Source organism: Metopolophium dirhodum, chromosome 1, assembly GCF_019925205.1.
Source record: "Metopolophium dirhodum isolate CAU chromosome 1, ASM1992520v1, whole genome shotgun sequence".
Classification (NCBI taxonomy): domain Eukaryota; kingdom Metazoa; phylum Arthropoda; class Insecta; order Hemiptera; family Aphididae; genus Metopolophium; species Metopolophium dirhodum.
In genome coordinates this window covers 91,431,438-91,452,646 of record NC_083560.1, presented here as the reverse complement: position 1 = coordinate 91,452,646, position 21,209 = coordinate 91,431,438, and the positions used below count along the sequence as shown (strand labels likewise).

General features: G+C 27.5%; 1 pseudogene; it reads right to left on the bottom strand.

Annotated features, from left to right (window-relative positions):
• Nucleotides 1–246: 246 nt before the first annotated feature.
• On the bottom strand, nt 247–2,125 carry LOC132945337 (uncharacterized; annotated as a pseudogene).
• Between the last annotated feature and the right edge of the window lie 19,084 nt (nt 2,126–21,209).

Genomic DNA, 21,209 nt, shown 5'->3' with positions numbered 1-21,209 from the left:
ATGTAATTTTTAAATTTAGGTATGTATAATAGTAATATTACATAGTCGTTATAATAATAAAAAGTATAAATAAAAGTAAAAATAGTTAACGCGAATATGATATTTTATGGTATCAATATATTCAATTAAAGTAATTTCGTTTTCTCTTAACCTGAAATAGTAAAATATAATTATTTAAAATATAGATAGATATAAATATGGTATCCACAAATAGTATGTTACATAAAATAAATATTTTGCGTACCTTTCTTTAACATTTTTCAACTGTTCCTCGAGCTTACGAAATTTCAAACTTGGTTTGGGTATTGGATTTCCCCTACTTTGCGATGAAATATCCAATTCAAAGTTCTGCTGTTGGTTTTTGATCTCATTTATAAGTGTATAAATATTAGGCCTGTGACGGTTAACTACTCGATTTAAAGCCGCGTGCCATCCTTCCAAATGATTAATCGTTCGACTGCCTTCTGTTTCAAAATGGTTCCACATTTTTCGGTGAAAGTGGCATATATCATAATTTAAATAAGTATCAACAAAGTAATCCATGAGTTTAATTAGATCTATATAACCAAATTCAATAATTAGTCTATTTTTATTTATTCATTAATAACTTTCTTACTTTCATTATTTGGAGCTTCCGCGTGAATTATGGTCCAACATTCATCAATGTTATCTATAGGGACTAATGCTAATGCACATATTTTACGGACAGTTAGTTGAACTTCGGCATTGTTTTTATACTCCTCGGATAATCCTACGTTCTGTACTTTGCGCCATATAGATTGTCCAAAATGAAACAAACATCCTTTTATTTTAGTTTGGTGCCCAAATATTTCTTTAATTGCCATAATCGTTCCAATTTCAAAGTCAATTTGAAAACATTTAGGATGGAATATTAAATCTATTCTAATTGCGGCTTCTTTAATTAGCTTAAACATTCGTTTGTATGTTGCGGAAGTCTTGTTTGGTAAGAGTGCATACGCCTAAATAAGAAGGTTAAAAGTTAAATATACTGTTTGTTAGGTACCTAGATAGTAGCTATTAACTTAAAGCCGGGGGAGAAGTAGTGTGATCAACAATACCTCCCTGTACATTTTATTTTATATAAATTATTATAATTATGCAAGGTTATTATTTTATCAACGAACATAATTTTGCAAAAAATAACGTTTTTGAAAATTAAATTTTATAATTGTATATAAAAATACTTAAATAATTACCATTGGTACCATAATTCCTTGCACAAAACAATGTAACGTGTAAATCTGAAGAAATAACTTAGGAGCTGATTTAAAGGTACCATCCATAAAAATAACTTCAGCCGCGCAGAGTCTTCTTAAGAAGCCTTCAGTACCAAATATAACTATTTTGTCATCATCTCCGTCCGACCCTAAGAAATAAGAATAATATTATGACACTTATATTTTGTATTTAAATTACATTTATTTATTATATTAGTATACATAACTAATTATTTCTTTATACCTAATAAAAAGTCTCTCCCGTCATTAGTAGATCGCCATTCACCATTAATTATTAAGTCACGTAAGTTGTTAGGTAATGTAGGAATAAGTTTCATTTTTTTACGGTACGCTGAACTTCGAACACTATTTAACGTAGGGATGGAATGATATACTTCATTTTGTGATGATCCTTGCAATCCTGAACTTATAACAGATCTTCTGACTTCGTTAAAAGCTTGAGGAATTGGTTTCGTTGGATTTAGTGTAACAACATCCTATAACAAAAATATTCTTAGTTTTTAATTTTGTGAAATACTTCGAAAAATTGATTCTTAAGTTCAAAGCTCAAAGTCTAAAATCCATTTACTCCATGTAGGTAATTGCTTATAAAAATATGAATGCTTTATATGATAATATTTAATACAATTATTTACCTTTAATTTATTTCGGAAACCTCGTTGTGCCAATTCAAGACCATGTCATCCGTGATTATGTGTCTTAGACATAACTACGACGTCTGGACGTCTTAATATTGCACGGCCGCCGCACTTATGCACACATTTATAATATTCGTTGTCGCCACGTATCCGGTCTATTCTATGTAAATATTTGTCCACTACAAGTAAGTCCTGATTCTTTTCCGACTTTAATTTAAACCACTCCATAATGGGAAAAAAAAAAATTATTGCAATAGGTACCTACCTCGCGCAGTGAAATAAAACTACTAACTAAAATCATATTCATTATTTGAAAACCACAATGGACTTATAATAATATGTTATATAAATATATTTATAATATATCAATGGATGTCAATCATCATGTGATAGGTACCTATAATACTATCTTATACTCACCATTAAATAAGTTTACAGATATCATAACTTTGCAATATAGATATCATAGCCGATAGGTACCTGCAGTTCTTATTCACGATAAAATAAATTTACAGATTATGATAGTACCTATTATAGTTTTATTGCAATACAGCAAAGCATGTCGTCAATATTATCATCTGTCGGCAAATTGGGCTTTTTTTAAAACCCATTAAAAACTGGTTTTTTTATCAAAAAGCCGGGTGTCGGCGAACTGGGCATAAACCAATGTAAGTACATATCAGAATTTCAATATAACGTTTATTAAGATTAAAAATCTTAAAAGTGATATTTTTGTTAAACGTCGCGCCATGGCGATTTAAATACGAAATAAAAATTCAAAAATATCTCTTTTAAGATTTTTAATATTAAAAAATTAAACGTTATATTGAAATTCTGATACGTGTATCGTCTTAAACACATAAAACCACACATTTATACGTAAATTTAATTTAAAAAATAAAATGTTTAGGTTGGTAAATCGTTGTGTGAAGCAATAATATTCCATTAGAATACGCAATTTTTAATACCTAATTAATACCTCACTATTAAAATAAAATTGAAAAAAAAAAATTTTAAATGTATATTAAAGCAAAAGATGAATGTTTATTGATTATTTTTGCATATTTTATCATATTTTTAAATTTTTAAGAGAATATTATGAGAATATTTGAAGGTTTTTTTAGGGAATATTAGCATCATAATTTACGTCTTTTATGAGAATATAAATCCGGTCTTTACTCATAACATATTGAATAATGTGAGTAGAAATGTAAAACCTATACCATTATTCTTAGAATTAATCATTCTTTCAAATAAAAAAAAACTTATTTTTTGTGTTGTGTGCTCCTTTAATACAATTATTTTAATAAATCCGGTGTAAAAAAAATTATTACTTTTATGAGAAATTAAGTAATGTAGAATAGCTACGTGACGCCATTGGGCCGGCCCGGCGCGTATTTGGCAAATGTAAGGGTGTATTCCCAGTTCGCCGACACCCAATTTGAAGAAATACAGTTTAGTTAAAAAAATAAAAAGTATAAAATGTAATTTTTAAATTTAGGTATGTATAATAGTAATATTACATAGTCGTTATAATAATAAAAAGTATAAATAAAAGTAAAAATAGTTAACGCGAATATGATATTTTATGGTATCAATATATTCAATTAAAGTAATTTCGTTTTCTCTTAACCTGAAATAGTAAAATATAATTATTTAAAATATAGATAGATATAAATATGGTATCCACAAATAGTATGTTACATAAAATAAATATTTTGCGTACCTTTCTTTAACATTTTTCAACTGTTCCTCGAGCTTACGAAATTTCAAACTTGGTTTGGGTATTGGATTTCCCCTACTTTGCGATGAAATATCCAATTCAAAGTTCTGCCGTTGGTTTTTGATCTCTTTATATTATAAATTTAGGTATAATAGTAATAGTCCTATGGAATCGCACCTTAAATCTTAAATCTAATTTTAATAAATAAATCGGTCGAATTGTATGCGATTTACTCCCCGGGAAATTCAAGCAAATTTTAGTAGTAATCAAATAACAAAAATTACAAGAATATCCCAAGGAAAAAAAACACATTTTTTGAACCTTATATTACATATCTAATGAGGAATGACTAATTATAATATTATACAATATTATGGAAAGTCAAATGGAACAGAAACATTTTGCAAACCGACTATGATAAAATGTTAAATCTTATAGTTTTAAATATAACTTCAATAAATTATATGCAAGTTTCTCTACAATCAATGATAAAGTTTTTTTTAAGTAATTAATTATGCAATATAACTTTTGGTATCTCAGTATTTGAAAATCACATTTTTATTTTATATTTTATATATTAAACAATTAAACGTTTAAACTTATAAAGGTATAATTTAAAAAAATAAATTGGAAGAATCGTATGCGATTTTCTCACCGAAATACTCTTTTGTTATTAAATTAACCTTAGTGAAAACAACATATTGTTTTAACCTTATTACCTATGTACTTAACAATTAACAATTTATAAATATTCATTATGAAATATGCCAAATTGAATCATATATCATACCCATATGATAATATATATAGTTATTGATGTATAAAAGTAAATATAATCAGATAGACTTTACAAATGTTTAAGTTATTTGAATCAATCAGTTAATAAAAATCATTTAAATGCATTTACGACAATACAAAGCTATCCGCTAATTCGATTGTATATAATCGATATAATTATCGCATCGGACTTATCATGAATTATTATAATTACAATCAATTTTCCTATTATAATTATTTGCAACGTTCTCCATAATGAATGTACATGGTTTTCAGTAATTGTTTAACACAAAATTCGAAAACTGATTTTTGAACAAGCCACATTTCCATGGAATAGTTTATATTTTAAACAATCTACGTTTTAAATAGGTATTAAATTAAAATATCACAATGAATGATATTATATAAAATTACCTATACAATATCTTGAAAATTCTACTTTAAATATTAACCGACTTATATCTAATTTAAATAAATAAAATAATGAAATTGTATGTGATTTTATCATCAGGATACTTTCAGTTATAATCAAGAAATAAAAACACAGAAATACCTTTATCTTAATAGAAAAACACATTTTTTGGACTGAATATAGTAATAGGGAGACTTAATCTAACAAAAAGGTTTTCTATTTACTCAATGATAAATTAAATTTTATTGTTAACCACAAAAATTAGTTAAATTAAATGGTAATTTCAACATATTTTATTTCATGATGGATTTGTATGGTTAACCTGGAGTTATTAGGTTACAAAAACAAAAAAATTCATTCTCCGCCAAAGGCCGTGATTTCTGCCGATTAAAATAATACGCTTAGTTAATAATAATAATTTATGTAATTTTTTCATTGTGAATCTTATATCCTACATTATACATAGCCTGTATTAAAAGTACAAAAAAATGTACACGAGCTAACAAAATTTTGATCGAATGGTGCTTTATATTTAAAACGGATGCCAATGAACCGCAAAGTTGCAAAATAAGTGGAACGACGCTGTTGGTAAGAAAAGGCAAGAAAATAGCAATTCAAATCAACATCAACATATTGATAATACATTATAAAATAGATTTTTTATTTATTGTTTATAATTGATGTTCATTTGCCTAGGCGTGTAGACATAGGTCCATAAACATAAATCATACCGCTACCATTAATATGATGTCAGTGCACAATTTGTATACTCTCCCTGACATACGTGCAACATACAAAATTGACGTTTTGCAAACCAATCCTGTGTTGTTACTTTTAAAATTATCACTTTTAGAGTGAATTCGTCTATTAACAAACGTTAAGTGAACGTTATGCAACAGGGCTACGTGAGTTCGGGCCACGATCGGGCGGCCGTCGCCCAAGTGTATCCTATATCAACTTTATCGTATATTTTTATTGGGCCAAGTGCGTCCACAACGGTATCTCTAATATTTTTGGTATATCCCAATAGGCGAATGTCAGTGTTTGGAAGGAACGGATTCCTGGGACAAATTCCATTTTAAAGCACGTTGATCAAATTCCTTTTTATAAAAAAAGAACGAGAAAATGAACGAGTTCTTTTTTTCAAGGGAAAATAACAATTTTTTTTTGTTCCTTTCTAGTTCCAATAATTTACAGATATATAAATAATTGAAATTAGTATAATATATTTTTTTTAATGTGTATAATGTATATTGCCAATTAGTGATCGTTATCGAGCATCGACTATCGACGTTAATCGTTACTTATTAGTCATTAGTATCTTTATTAATATTTCTTATAGTTATAAGTTATAATTCATATAGAATTGAGTACCATACGTCGGCCAAAAATTTAATTTTGAAGAGAATTTCAAAGTAGAATTGTAAAATATGTACCTACTTTTAGGTAATTATTATAATTAAAAATTAAAGAAGTATGCATATAAAAAAAAATATAATAATGATTAAATAAGAATTTTCTATTTTATTTGGAACTAAAAAAGAAACTCGTTGATTTTCCAAAGGAACGACAGAGGAACGAATTTTTTTTATCAGGAACAAGGAACGGAACGAATTCCTTTTTATAAGGAACTTGCCAAACACTGGCGAATGTATGAACATACACGAAAGCTGGCAGGTTTACACATAGGATAGTTCCTACATTGTTGAAAAATTATATTCGTAATTATTTGTAAGATCCTCCACTGTAAAAAAATAAATTATATGAATCTATTATAATATTTTTAATCTTTTTATAACCTTTCACTTATTAACCGTAAATTAGTAAGTTTTAGCCATCTTTAATGACTATCGAAATGAAAATAAAATGCCGTTTCCGCTGGTGGTTGTGGTGCGACTTTAAATATAATAGCGGTAGTCATAGGTATAACAAATTATTTAAATATACAAAAATATGCATCTTACCATACCAAAATAGATCTATGCATCTTACTTTTTATATAGTCGCACTTTCGCGGGTCGCAGTAGAAAATGGAAATTAAAATAATAATAATAGCGATTTGCAAGCGACAACGCTGTTAATTTAAAAAAAAAATTACCCAATATAGTAATATATAAATATTTTACTGTAAGGACGACGCTGCCGGTCATCCAAACCCGTATATAACAATATAACATCGCAGCAACAATAAACGTACCCGCACGCACACGATTGCGAGCGTCGCTTATAAGTTATTATATACGAATTCTGAATATTGTTCAGACGACGCTCCCGGTCGTCCAAACACTGCTCGTGTGTACATGCGTACGGCGTACATATTTGCTCCTGGGATCTGAGAGATATAACCAGATTAAATGTTCGCACACGATAATATTAATGTAATAGACAAATGTAAGGTAAGTAGTAACTACTAACTAGTAGGTACTTTATAACTATTTTACTACTTAAAAATTTGCAATATTTTTTAAAAATGTAAAATTTAGGATATTAAACAATTAATTTTCTTCATTAAATTAATTTTAGTTGGGGGTGCGATTGTCCAGTCGTCCAAACCACGAGCCGCCACCGATAGCAACATAACTGACGCGATACCGTAAATATGTTATACATTATTTTGATGCGTCATGCAAATTTTTTTTTATAAGTAATTCCTAAAATACAATGCGTTACCGTTTCGAGTATCGAAAATGAAAAAAAAAACAGTTAACTAGGTAAAAAAAAATTATACCTATTATAAAAATAATAAGATAAATAGTTAGTAATAATTATTGTTATTAAATAAGTATATTTTATAGGGGGAGGTGGGTATTTACTATTGATGATGTACCTATATATAAATAACTAAAAATGTTAACTCACGAACATTTTTCAGTTTTCAATGTTTTACACGACGTATAAATATATAATTTACTTATATTAATAATTAATATTTATTGAATAGGTACTAATATTACTTAATATTTAATTAACTCTTCTCTAATTCTCTAAATATAATTTTTTTTTTTGTATTTTATTAAAACAAATAAAACAAATATCATTTTTTAAAACCTACTTACCCAGCAATGCAGCGACTGCCCGAAGTTGCGAATATCGTAGGTATTCCGGATCTGTGGTCGCCGTCCGAGCCGTCTGCGCACGGCTTCCGATCTCAAGTCACCGCTGAGTTAATCTGATGTAGTCGTTGTTGGCGGTATCTGCTCAATTCTCGGGCTTCCATGAATCACAATCCAAACATACATTGTCACAACAATAACAATACATTTTAACAACCATTCGATTATCAATGCGTAAGTTTTTAAGCGACAGAAAGCACGATACGTACTCATATAATACGTCGAAGACCACAAAGACGATGATATTTGGAGTTGGCGCTGTGTTCCGAAAAATTAACAACTGTGGTACCAGTCTTAATCCTATGTGTATACCATAGTATACTATACAGCAGGGCATCGCGTCAGCTGCAGTCGTATTTATATGGTGTTCGTATCCTCCCCACCGGCCGCCCAACAATTATCGGTTTAGTCCCTATTTTATATTGTTGGTGTATAAGCGTATTATAATATGATGTCATAAAGTACTTGCGGCCGCCGTTCGAACCTAAAAACCACGACATCTGTAGTCAGGCATATAAATGCAATGTAAATAATCGTTGTTAGATAAGATAATAAATTATAACATTATACTATTATAGTCGTCAGCTGGAAGCACTATTTTCTGTGTTGTACCTTGTGACCCTATAGTGTGTATAATAAACTTGATATCATTATATTATTATTATAATCAAGTTTATAAATGATTAAGAAAATACTTATATTGAACTCACCAAATTACACTATTTGGACTGCGATTGAAAACCTTAAGAATATACCGTTCAGATAAATAGAGTGTAAATAATATGACAAAATATTTTCCACCAAATGTTCTGTCATCGTGTTGAACCAGTTTGTACCTAACAATTAAATTCAAAATAAATATAAGCCCAATTTAATCATCTATTGTTTAATAATGAATCATGTCTCTTGGAGTCATGAAGGAGTATTAAAAAAGTTAGGTACCTACTATGAATTTAAATATTTATAGTTTTGTCTTTATAAAAAATAAAATTGTATGCCAATAATCATAAATATTATCTCCAGACATTGAAAAGCATTCTAATATTATTACAACCATTAGCCACTGTTTAGTACAAAGGTAAAGCAGTACCTACTGTCTAATTACATCACATTTCTATGAACGTATGACAAAACTATAGTAGGTAATACAATTTTTTTATTCCTAGCACATATTTTGTGCAAACGATGAAGAATAAATAAGTAATTAATAAAAAGATAATAAATTAAAATTGTATGGTTACAGTAAGTCACGTGATGCGTATTAAATCTCTAAAATTCAGTTTTCATATTATTAATAAATATATATTATTATTAGTTAGGTATTCGATATAAACCACTCCAAACACAAATGTTAGCTCAACGTATCAAAGCTTTTTAATTTGTTTTCATGTTTAGTTATAGGTTGAAATTATAATATTTTTAAATATTCCCACGAATTAGTAAGAAATAAAAAAAACTGAAATCAAAAAAAATTATTAATAGTAATAATACGATAAACATAAGACTAGGTTATTGGTTTTTAGTGTGATATTGTAATAATTACTAGAAAACATTAGGAAAAAATTATCGTTATAATACAGAATTTGTTTTATAGAAATATTCCTATTCGTATTCGGATTACTTTAAAATAAAAGTATTTTCAAATGTATTCGGAATACATTAGTACAGTATCCGAAGTCATTTATTCGTAATACTACCCGTGTCCATATAGGCGGATCCACGGTGCGTGATGCTAATCACCAAAATAAATTGATTTAGTTTAGGTTTCAATTTTCAAGGGACACCATTGAATTATTGGAAGATTTTGCAGTTTTTAGTAATTATTCGGCTGTAAATTATATCGTAGGTAAATATAATATGAATAATTGTTTTTGGAATTTATATGATAAAAATAAATATCACTAGTTTTATTAGTTGTATGTAACCCAGATCCAGGTGTATTTTATACACTGCGAATGTAAGTCAACATTTATGACAATATTTTTGAATATATTATTACCTATATAATAAAATAGCAAAATAAATAACAGCCGGCGCTAAAATACGATAAAAAAGACTCTTACCAACAAACACTATACAGTATACATTCAATGATTATGTTCCAAATTTCCAATTGTCTATAAATTATCAGAATCATTGATATTAGATATTTATTAAGGGAACGCGTAAAACAACAGAAAAAGTTTCAGCCGAAATATAATAACGTAGACAAGTATATTAGCAGAACCATAAATCATCCGACACGTAATTTATTCGAACGGTATTTGAGCCGACAAATATTTTTACAAAACCGTATTTTAGCCGATAAGTATTTTGTCCGAACTGTTTTTTAGCGGACACGTAATTTTTCATAACCGTATTTGAGCCGACAGTAATACAATGGAGTAGGTACTATGTAATACAATACAGTTCGGACGAAATATGTGTCGGCTAATACAGTTCGGATAAAATATTTTCGACTGAAATAATGTCGGGTACAACATTTCCGGCTATTTTATACCTCCTCTTTATTAATCAATAATTACGCAACACTGTTTTTAACATACTGTCTTTTCGTGCTTTACTAAGTTAATATAATTAGTCATTTTTGTACTTCATATTTTTTAATAACAATAGGTAATTACACAAAATATTGTTATTTAGTATATAAAATATTCATGTAATTGTAATTTATTGTTTTTTTTTTCATTGAACTTTGAGCCCGGCAACTATGGCCATAAGCTATTTTATTGTTTATAATATTATTAACAACTTGAAAACCATCAAATTATGAAATAGAAATAAAAATATAAAATAAGGAAATAGACAAAAGTAGGTACCTACCTTATAGGCTATATTAAAAATGTATAGTACCTACCTACCTAAATGAAAAAATGTCGTATAATTAAATAGATTTTACCTATATGTGTCTAATTTATATTATTTTAATTTCTATATTTAGGTATTTTATTAATTAATTTCAAAGAAAAAATATTACATCTAATATTATGACATTATAATATAACTAATAAAAAACTAATAAACTAATTGAAAGACATTTTTCCAGGGATTAATTATCCTACAGGCAGGGTTTTGTCCGGGTCTTTTTTTAGAATACCTTTTATAAGATCCTTAAATTGAATTTTAAAATTCATAATACCTATAATATTACTCATTAAAAAAATTTAGTGATGATATTTGAGATTTACTTATACAGAAATATAGTTGTGTAGTAAGATAATTTCGTAAAAGTTTTAAAAAAATTCACATTTAGTGTAAAAATTAATGTACGAAAAAAATAATTGTATTAGAATCACCTATATTATGGCTATATAGGTACATTAATTGATTATATAAATATTATAATATTTTATAGTATTTTTGGTTTCTAGGATTATTATTATTTGTATTTTTATTACCTACAACTAATTAACTAAAACAGATATCAAAATATTTTAATGTTTTTATTAAATATTTTGATAAATAGTAGATTATTCCGTTTCATTATTTCTTTTACGGCTTACGGGTAAGAAAATGAATGAGAAATTGAGAACATGAAATAAATTGTGTTTTAATACCCTTCTAATCTCAAGAGGTTTATGAAACTTAGCACAGAATTAAAACAAATTCATTTCTTCCTTATTTGGAAATGCAAAGCCACTATTTAAGTATTTTAATGAAAATGCTATAAATAAAAATAAAAATATGGCATATAACCGTTTTACTCGTTCCAAGAATACGATTAAAAACCTATTACCAACATTTTAGATGATAGTTAATTTATCTAGAGTAGACTCATATAACTATTAACAATCCCAACTTTTGATATTTGTATTACAATTATTTCGATAATAATAAAACAATAAAAGTAAATAAACTACAATTCGTCACGATTCATGAGTCATGATAGATTATTCGATAATATTATATTTTATGACTTTTCTACAATGTCTATACAGCGCATGATAGCAAAAGTACCGAAGCAAAGGTCAAAACCAGTTTTCTCATCGCAACCGCAAACGGTTTTATCAAATTTACTCAACCCAATGTTATAACACGTAATAAAGTATATCGGTGATGAATACTGTTTTTTTTTATGATTTGTATTCTGAATCACCACGGTATTTTACACACATTTTAAATGTATAATATAGTAAAGTCGTAAACTTGAAACAAGCTGATTTGAATAATTTTTTTTAATATTAAGATAAAAAAATGAAATTAGTTTGGAGTAACTAAATGTTCATTTTATACAAAAATACTATACATACATATAAAAATAGACAGTTATAAATAAGGTATAAAAATAAAAATGTCATCGTTGTGACGTTATCCTTATCCCTCCCGGGGCCCACAACACATCACCGATCACAATATTCTATAGATTTTTAAAATTGCTGTTTCGTTTTTAGTTAATTTATCTGTAATTGAACCTTGACTTGTTGTTGTTGTGGGGCTCGGTAAGGTAATCAATTCTTGCGTTTCTTTAAATTTCAAAAAATCTGGATTCAAACTAGAGTTACTACTGTTAGAGTAAAAAAACTGTCCTATTTGGTTGGTTATCTCTTTGGGATCGGTAAAAACGGTTTGCCCTACCAACAGTGTTTTTATTTGCGTAAAAGGGACTCCTTTTAATGTTTTAATTTTATTCCAAAGTTTTTTTTTATAAGCATTTAAAGTTCAAAAATTGACAAAATATGGGAAAATCACGAAAAATAGCAAATTTATTTTGAGTTAAGAATTCGTGAAAATTTTTCTTTTTAAATCTAAGATTTGAAAATGTAATACAAGGTTACTCATAAGTTTGTCTACCTTTATCAATAAAAAAATCTCTACCGGAAATTCAAATTGAATTTTTTTAAGCGTTTAAAGTTCATAATTTTACAATATTAGATATTCACTTGATTTCTCATGTAGCGATTTCCTTATTTTGTTGTAATTCAAAAACGAATAACTGTAGATACATGGAAATTTCACTGAATGTTTATATTAACATTTCCTATACACCATACAATTTTGAAAATATTTTGACTCTTTTTGAGCTGTTTACGGACAATTTCAGTTTTCAATTTTTTTAATTTTTTTTTTATAAATATCAATAAAGTTTTATCTGTTGGGCCAAAAAGTGTAAACATTTAATACAAGGTTCCTGGTATATTGTTACTATATCAGTTGAAAAATATTAAAAAGACATATGCACAATTTTTTTTTACAAGCATTTCATTTAAAGATCAAATTTTGACAGAATTTATCAAAATCTCGAAAATACGAAAATTGTAATTAATAAATTATAAAATGTTCAGTTTTTATAGCTAAGGATTAAAAATGTAAAACAAGAATTCATAGATAAGAATTAGAAATAAGAAATAAAATAGAAATAAGAATTCATATTATCTACATTAAATAATAAAAATATTCGTATGAATTATTATTATACATTTTAAAATTTTATAAACATAAGATTAAAAAACTAATTATTTATAGGATAATTAAAAATTTAAAAAAAAAAATAAAAAATTATACCTGAATTAAAAAGTAAAAATATTCTTATGAATAATTATTAGTATACTAAATTAATGTGAATTTTCACCAAAATATGAAGAGTTAGATGTTTGTGGAATATCAATATCAATTTGATTATTCGGAATAAATTGTTGATGATATGTATTGGAAGGTGGTTTATAAGTTGGGAGAAGTGAAGAAGAAGAATTATATATTTGTGCCGTTTGAGGAAGACCAGTTTGAAAGTTCGGGACAGAGTTTTGGTTGTAAAAGGGATTTTGAAAATTTTGATGAAAGGGATGAGATTCCACCACTGGAAGCTGAGTGGGATTCAAAATCCGTTTAACTAGTTGCAAAAATTCAATTTTAAAATCTAATTTTTGATTTTCATCCATTTTCTTAAACTCAGGTAGAAATGAAAGAAGAAACTGTTTATCAGGGTCGTTTTCTTCAGGCTTTTGTAGAATTGGAGGGTTTTTCATCAAATTAAGTAGATTTGACTGGAAGATTGTTATTCTTGTTTCTTTTTTATATCTCTCATGGGTTGGATTTTCTCTATGACCTGTAGTATCATCTTTTTGAACTGGACAATCTTCTTCACAACTTTCATCAGCTATAATTGATGCGTCGATGGAACTCATAGAAACACCAACATTTCCAGTAGTTCTAAAATAAAACGTTATATTATTAATAAATAATAACTATTATCTATTGTATAATGTATAATGTATATTGATAATTATTATAGAAAAATATGTATGTTAAGCTGCACATAATTATTTATTTTTTGTAAGATTAAAAAAAATTCGTACCTATTGTAAATAAACATATAGTAAATATATTATAATTTTATACAACTATTATTTGATACTAACTTAAAATGTATAAACTACCTATATACAATATAAATACATACTTCCTTTTCTTAACTACGGGTTGCAGGAAGGATAGTACATCAAAGTATGCATACTTTTTTGTAGAGTTTTTGACTTCCGAACCACTTGCAGTTTTTCTAGTTTCATTAACTACTCTTGCGTAGTTATCTCTACAATGCTTCCATTTTTTCTTCAATTCTTCAACTAATATAAATTATTATTAGTAAATATTATTTAAATTTTAAAATCAAACATTTTCCAGTAGTTTCAAAAGCGCCGTGAAAAACAAAATAAAATTTGAGGAAAAACGTGAATTTTTACACAAAATGTGTTTTTGGAAATATCGATTTTTGTTTTCGGTGTAACTCTTAAAAAAATTACCGTAGGTACATGAAATTTTGACTGAATGTTTATATTAGCATATTCTATATACCATAAAATTTTCAAAATATTTTGACTTATTTTGAGCTATGTACGGACATTTTCATTTTCTACTTTTTTTAGTTTTTTTTTTCTATAAATATCAATAAAATGTTATCTGTTGGGCGAAAAAGCTTGAAAATTTAATACAAGGCTCCTGATATATTGTTATAATAACAATCGTAAAATATTAAAAATATATAGACACAAATTTTTTTATAGGCATTTGAAGTTCAAATGTTGACAACATTTTTAAAATCGAAAATTTAATGATTATTTTCTAGTTAACAATTTATGAAATGTACAATTTTTATACAGAAGTATTTATTATATTTTTAAAAGAAATGTGAACTTAAAAATATAACCCTAAAAATATAAACCTTAGAATTAAAAAGAAAATTTTTTATGAATTTCTAACTTAAAATAATTTGCAAATTTTCGTCATTTTTACGTATTTTGTCAATATTTTATAACTTTAAATGCTTATAAAAAAAAATTGTGACTAGGGATTTTTAATTTTTCTCTTCTACCTTTAAAACAATATACTAGGAGCTTTCTATTAAATTTTTAAGCTTTTTTAACCAACAGATAAAATTTTATTGATATTTATAGAAAAAAAAACTAATAAAAGTAGAAAATGAAAATGTCCATAAATAGCCCAAAATAAATCAAAATATTTTGAAAATTTTATGGTGTATAGAATATGCTAATATAAACATTCAGTCAATATTTCATATTTTACTGTCCTAAAACGTGATGACAGACACAAAAAAAAAATAAAAAAACACACATCATTGTAAAATCAATACATTCTTCGTTCCACTCAGAATCTAAAAAATATACATTTTAAACAAAATATATATAAATTAACAAATAAATTTTAGATATTTATCTACTGGATCGAATTTTGTGGCGTTGCAATACGAGTTCTTATTGGGACGAAGTACAATTGGAACAATCGTCCAAGAAACGTGCAAAGTTATATGGACCACCTTACAGCCTACAGAGATGCCAGAACTAACTAGCCAAGAGCAATGGATAGATATTGCAAATAAGTTTTACCAAAAGACTAACTTTCCAAATTGTATTGGAGCAGTAGATGGAAAACACATCAGATGTGTGAATCCAAGAAATGAGGGATCTATGTTTTTTAATTATAAAAAATATTTCTCTATTATTTTAATAGGTGTAGTAGATGCAGAATATTGTTTTACGACCATTGACGTCGGTGCTTATGGTAGAGAGGGTGATTCTACCGTTTTTAAAGAATGCCCGTAGAAAACTGTATTCCGAAGAACTAAATCTTCCCGAACCGGTGTGCCTACCTAATACCACAGATTCCCCCCAACCCTTCGTTATAGTAGCAGACGAAGCGTTTGGCCTACATAAAAATGTATTGAGACCGTACCCAGGACGTGGACTTAATGATAAAAGAAAAATTTTCAACTACAGGTTGTCGAGGGCTAGGCGGTATGTGGAATGTGCTTTTGGAATTCTAGCGAATAAATGAAGAGTTTTACACACCCCGATATTAGTCGAATCAGATTTTACCGACTGTATCGTGAAAGCATGCTGCACTTTACATAATTATGTACGAAGGAGAGACGGATATCAATTTGAGGATACATTTTTTAATAATTTGGACGATATTCAAAATTATGGAAACTCCGGAGCTCGTCATGAAGGGATTGATGTACGAGAATATTTCGCTGATTATTTTGTAAACGCTGGGTCAGTTCCATTTCAATATCGTTTTACTTGATTACTATTTTATATGATTTAATAGTTTTTTTTTAGAATATGTACCTTAGGGTGCCACTTAAATTTTTTTTTTTTTTACATTTCTTTCCTTACTATCAGGTTCTATTTACCATAAAAACTATTTCGATGAAGTTTTAGAATTCTGAATCAAGTTTTACTGGTCGCTCAATGCATTTAAAAATATATGAATAGTAATAAATATATAAATATTGAAAATTAATAATTTATTATTTTCCGTCAACTCTATACATAAATGTGAATACTTTTAATACTTTTGCATTATGTCAGATACAAAATAGTTATAAAATTAATAATATAAACAAAAAATATAAGGCATTTAGAGATTTTGAAGTGTTTTTTTGTTTGGGTCAGGATACTGTTGACGATGTTTTTCAACGACTTGCAGTAAAAACTGTTTTTGTTCCTCTTGATTGGTCAGAACTGAATTAAAAGATGAAATTAAAGACACTCCTTGCTCTGCTATGTCATTCACAACTTTTAATGACCCCACTGTTTTTCATCATCATTTACAATTTATTACAAATCTTGATATACAATACCAACATACATTTGAGTTAACAGGTTAATATTACATAATAATAAATATATTAGCAGTGAACTAATTTAATACTAGGTATAAACAATTTAATTTTTTGACTTTTGCAATTTCAAATCAAATTTTTGTATAATATAAATAATTTGCCATAAGTCGCTTCAATAGTTGTAATATACTTCGTCGGACTACCTAGGTCTTATTGGCCGATCGGCAATCACATAAATTTAACCCTGCGTAGGTCGCGCGGATTACTATTGTAATCCATCTAAAAATAAATGGTTTTTTCGTATATTGAAAACCAATAAAGTTATCTTATCTTTTCAGTACCTTCGAATAACATGTTGCTTAATATAATTAGTTTGTTTCCGATTACTGGTCGCATAAGTTCTCGTTGTCATCGGAATTCAAAGTGTGTTGGATTACCAGTGTATGCCGCGCGATCTTTCACGCCCGTTTTTTTTCCGTTTATTGACGTTTTTTTTTAGAAGCATTAGCTTTACAACTGATGAAACCGAATATTGAAAGACGTATTAAAAATTCAAAATTACCAAAACATATTAGGAGTCGTGGTATGAAAATTGTAGGCCTCGTTGAAGATACACCAATTTTGCCTGAACGTCCTAAGGGAATTGGTCGATGTTATTTGTGCGGAAGAGCAAGAAACAAAAGTACGAGAAAATCATGTGAACGTTGTTACAAATGGGTGTGTCCAGATCATTTAAAATATATTTGTATTGGGTGTTGTGATGAAGAACAGAGTGAAGAATCATCTTAAATTATTTCAAATCAATAAAAATGTATTTTTTTTTTATAATTAAAAGTTAGAATATGTAAAAATGTATAAAGTACTCTTGTTTTTTTTGTAATTATAAATATAGAGAGCTAAAATATATGTAAAATACTAAAATATTAATATGTTTGTACAGAAATATTATAAAAATTTAATTACATTGAGTATCATTACAATTTAAGAAAACAAATTCTAATAAATTATTATTTATTCTCATTTAAGTTAAAATGTATATTCTAAAGTAAAAAATAAAAATTTTAATTTTTTCTTTATCGCAATATATTTGTAAATATGTACTTAGTATATAACAATAATTTACATTTTCAATATACTTAGAACCTATAAAAAAAAAAAAAAAAAAAATGGATTACAACTGTAATCCGCGCGACTACAGGCGTACTACAGGCGTACAGCGTACTATCAATGCACGCGACCCACGCAGGGTTAATCAATATTTAAATAATAATAATTTATGTAAAAATATATTAAACACTGATAAACTTAAATAACTATATTTTATGTAAAAAGTAAAAACTCATATTTTCAATGCCGCGAACAGTGCTTACATTAAAATCTGGTAGATATCAGATTTAAAGTATGAAATTTTCAAGTTTTTCAACATCAACAATGTGTAACAACATTTCCATTTCATCGAAAAATTGCATGTTACAATAATATATTTTTACTACACTTACTGATATAACATCAAATAGTTCTAATGGTAATTTTATTTTAACTCGAAACTCTTAAAAATTTTCTAAAATTAGTCTTTAATGAAATGAGAGTAAATAAAATAAATAAAAATAAACAAACAATTAAATGATTAATTTAAGGTTCTTTTTATCCCTGATCCCTGCTGTTCACGACAGAATTCCTAACATTTTGTAATAATATCATTAAAAACCATTAAACAATTTCACTTTTATTATCAAAATGATGATACAGTTAAATCAAAATGTTCGTTTTGTAGTTATGTAAAATATGAGTAAAGATATAACATGTATTCAAAAAATTACAACAAACATTCCAATCACCTCAGACTTAAATAGTAAAATTTAAAAATGGTTAATATTATTAAGTTGAATTTAGCCCTAATCATTATTTGATGACAACATCAATCATTGTCAGAAGAATTTAGTATTTATCATTATACAATGTAATACTATAGTATACATGAACTATTCCTGGCGCATTTCAGATCAGTAAAATACCACAATGAAAACAATGTGCAAAAAGATCTCAAAACTGACTTCATCAGAAAAAGTTCACAAACAACCACCTTTTCATATTTATCACTAGAGACCGGATTTTCATGCAGTAAAAATCAAAAAAATGTGCAGTTAATAACTTAAAAATTGCAAAAACATGCAATTAAGTGCCTAAATAGTGCAAAAATGTATTTTTGGCCTAAATTCGCTTAATTATTACCAACATTTTGTAAACATTCAAAGTACATTGATTTAAACCCTTAAATTATACTATATTTATCCAGTTTTTTTTACTCTATTACAGTATTATCAATAAATAATTAAAAAATAAAAATTTAAAAAATAATTAAAATATTGATAAGAATATAAGTACTCATTGTGTAAAAAAAACATAACAACAGAGTTAAGCTATTTAATTTTAATTTTAACTATTATACATACATAAAAAAAATTTTATTGAGTTAAAATTTACAATGTTATACATTTTAAAAAAACCATACCAACAGAGTTAAGCTATTTAATTTTAATTCTAACTATTATACATACATATTTTCAAACATTTTTATTTTTAAACATACATCAAAAAATTTATATTTTTATTGAGTTAAAATTTACAATATTATACATTTCAAAATTGTTTACAGAAAAATTGTGCCTTCTATCACTCAATATGTCTTTTAATTCGTTCTACTTCAACAGAAGTGATAGGACTCATTTTGTAGCAAGCGACGATTGCAGGCTGTTGTTCAACATTCATATTTTTCGTACCATTTATGCAGTCGTTGTATTTTTTTATGAGAGCGTAACCTGTGTTTTTTTTCACAACGGAGTTAAATTTGTGAGCCATAATTTGTCCTTTCTCGTTATTTATTTTTTTAAGACTTTCTCCTATAGTTTCAAATATTTCAATTTGTTTATTGAGGCATAAATTTCGGGTTTCTAACTGGGTTAATGCCTGGGGGGGAAAAGTTGACAAATGTGATTTTATGAAAGTCAAATCAGAAATTATTGACGCTGAAGTTATGACTCTCTTCAAATTTTTGATAGTCTGTACGTCTTCATCCAATGCATTAATAAACAATTTAAAATTTATTAAAATTTTCCGCATAAAATAAAGCTGCTTCCAGCCATGTTCCCCACCTTGTGATCACAGGCTCCGGTGGTAGTTCACATTCCATAATATTTTTATATATCTCTACTCGGTGCGGTGATTTAAGCAATATTTTTTTACCATTATTTACTAGCTTGTTAACTTCTGGAAAAATTTCGCGGACTTTTTCTAATACTCTATTTAACCCGTGGGCTACACAGGTTACATGGATCATGTTTGGGTAGAATGTTTTCAAAGCTTGTCCAGTTTTTATCATATAAGGTGCGGCATCTGTTACAAGGAGAAGCACTTTATACTGATACTCTGAATTTTGTAAAAAAAAATTCATCAGATTGTCGTTAATAAATCGAGAGACAGTGTCATAATTTGTTTTAGGGAGAACCTTACAAGCAATTAAAAATGGTGTGGGATCAATTTCTTGGTGAAGAATTCCAACCAAAAGGTTACATATATAAAGTCCTCTAGCATCAGTGGTCTCATCGACCATGATGTATATATAATGTTCTCCAATTTCTTGGCGAATTTTTACCATAGTCGAGTCGAAACAAACTTGCAGATACTTTTTTCTGAGTGTGCTCTCGTCAGGTATACTTTTATTGGTATATTTTTGTAAAAAGGATCTAAACGGTAGGGACTGCAGTTTGAAAAATGGTATATTTGCTCCTACTAAAGCCTGGCACAAATCAATATGAAATTGGTTTTGGCTGTTTGATGTTTCAAAAGAATGTGTAATTTGCTGTTGCATCGGTTTGTTTTTTTTTAGTTTTAATTGATTCTCGTGAATAGCTAACGAAAAAATAATAATAAAGAATTGATGCCTAAATCTTAACCCATCAGCAGGCGCGATTTGTATTTTAGCAACCACTGGTTTAATTAAAATAAATATAAATAAAATATTATTTCGCGTTATAATGACCGAGTGCCGCGCTCATACGCGCTTAATTGTGTTACAAATATACACGCGCCTACTGACAGGTTAAATAAAAATATTGTTTCTTACCTGTGTTACAATGAGCATCAATTTGAGATTTCCTTTCGCATCCGACTGATTTTTCACAAGAAGCGCAGAAGACGGATTTCCCATC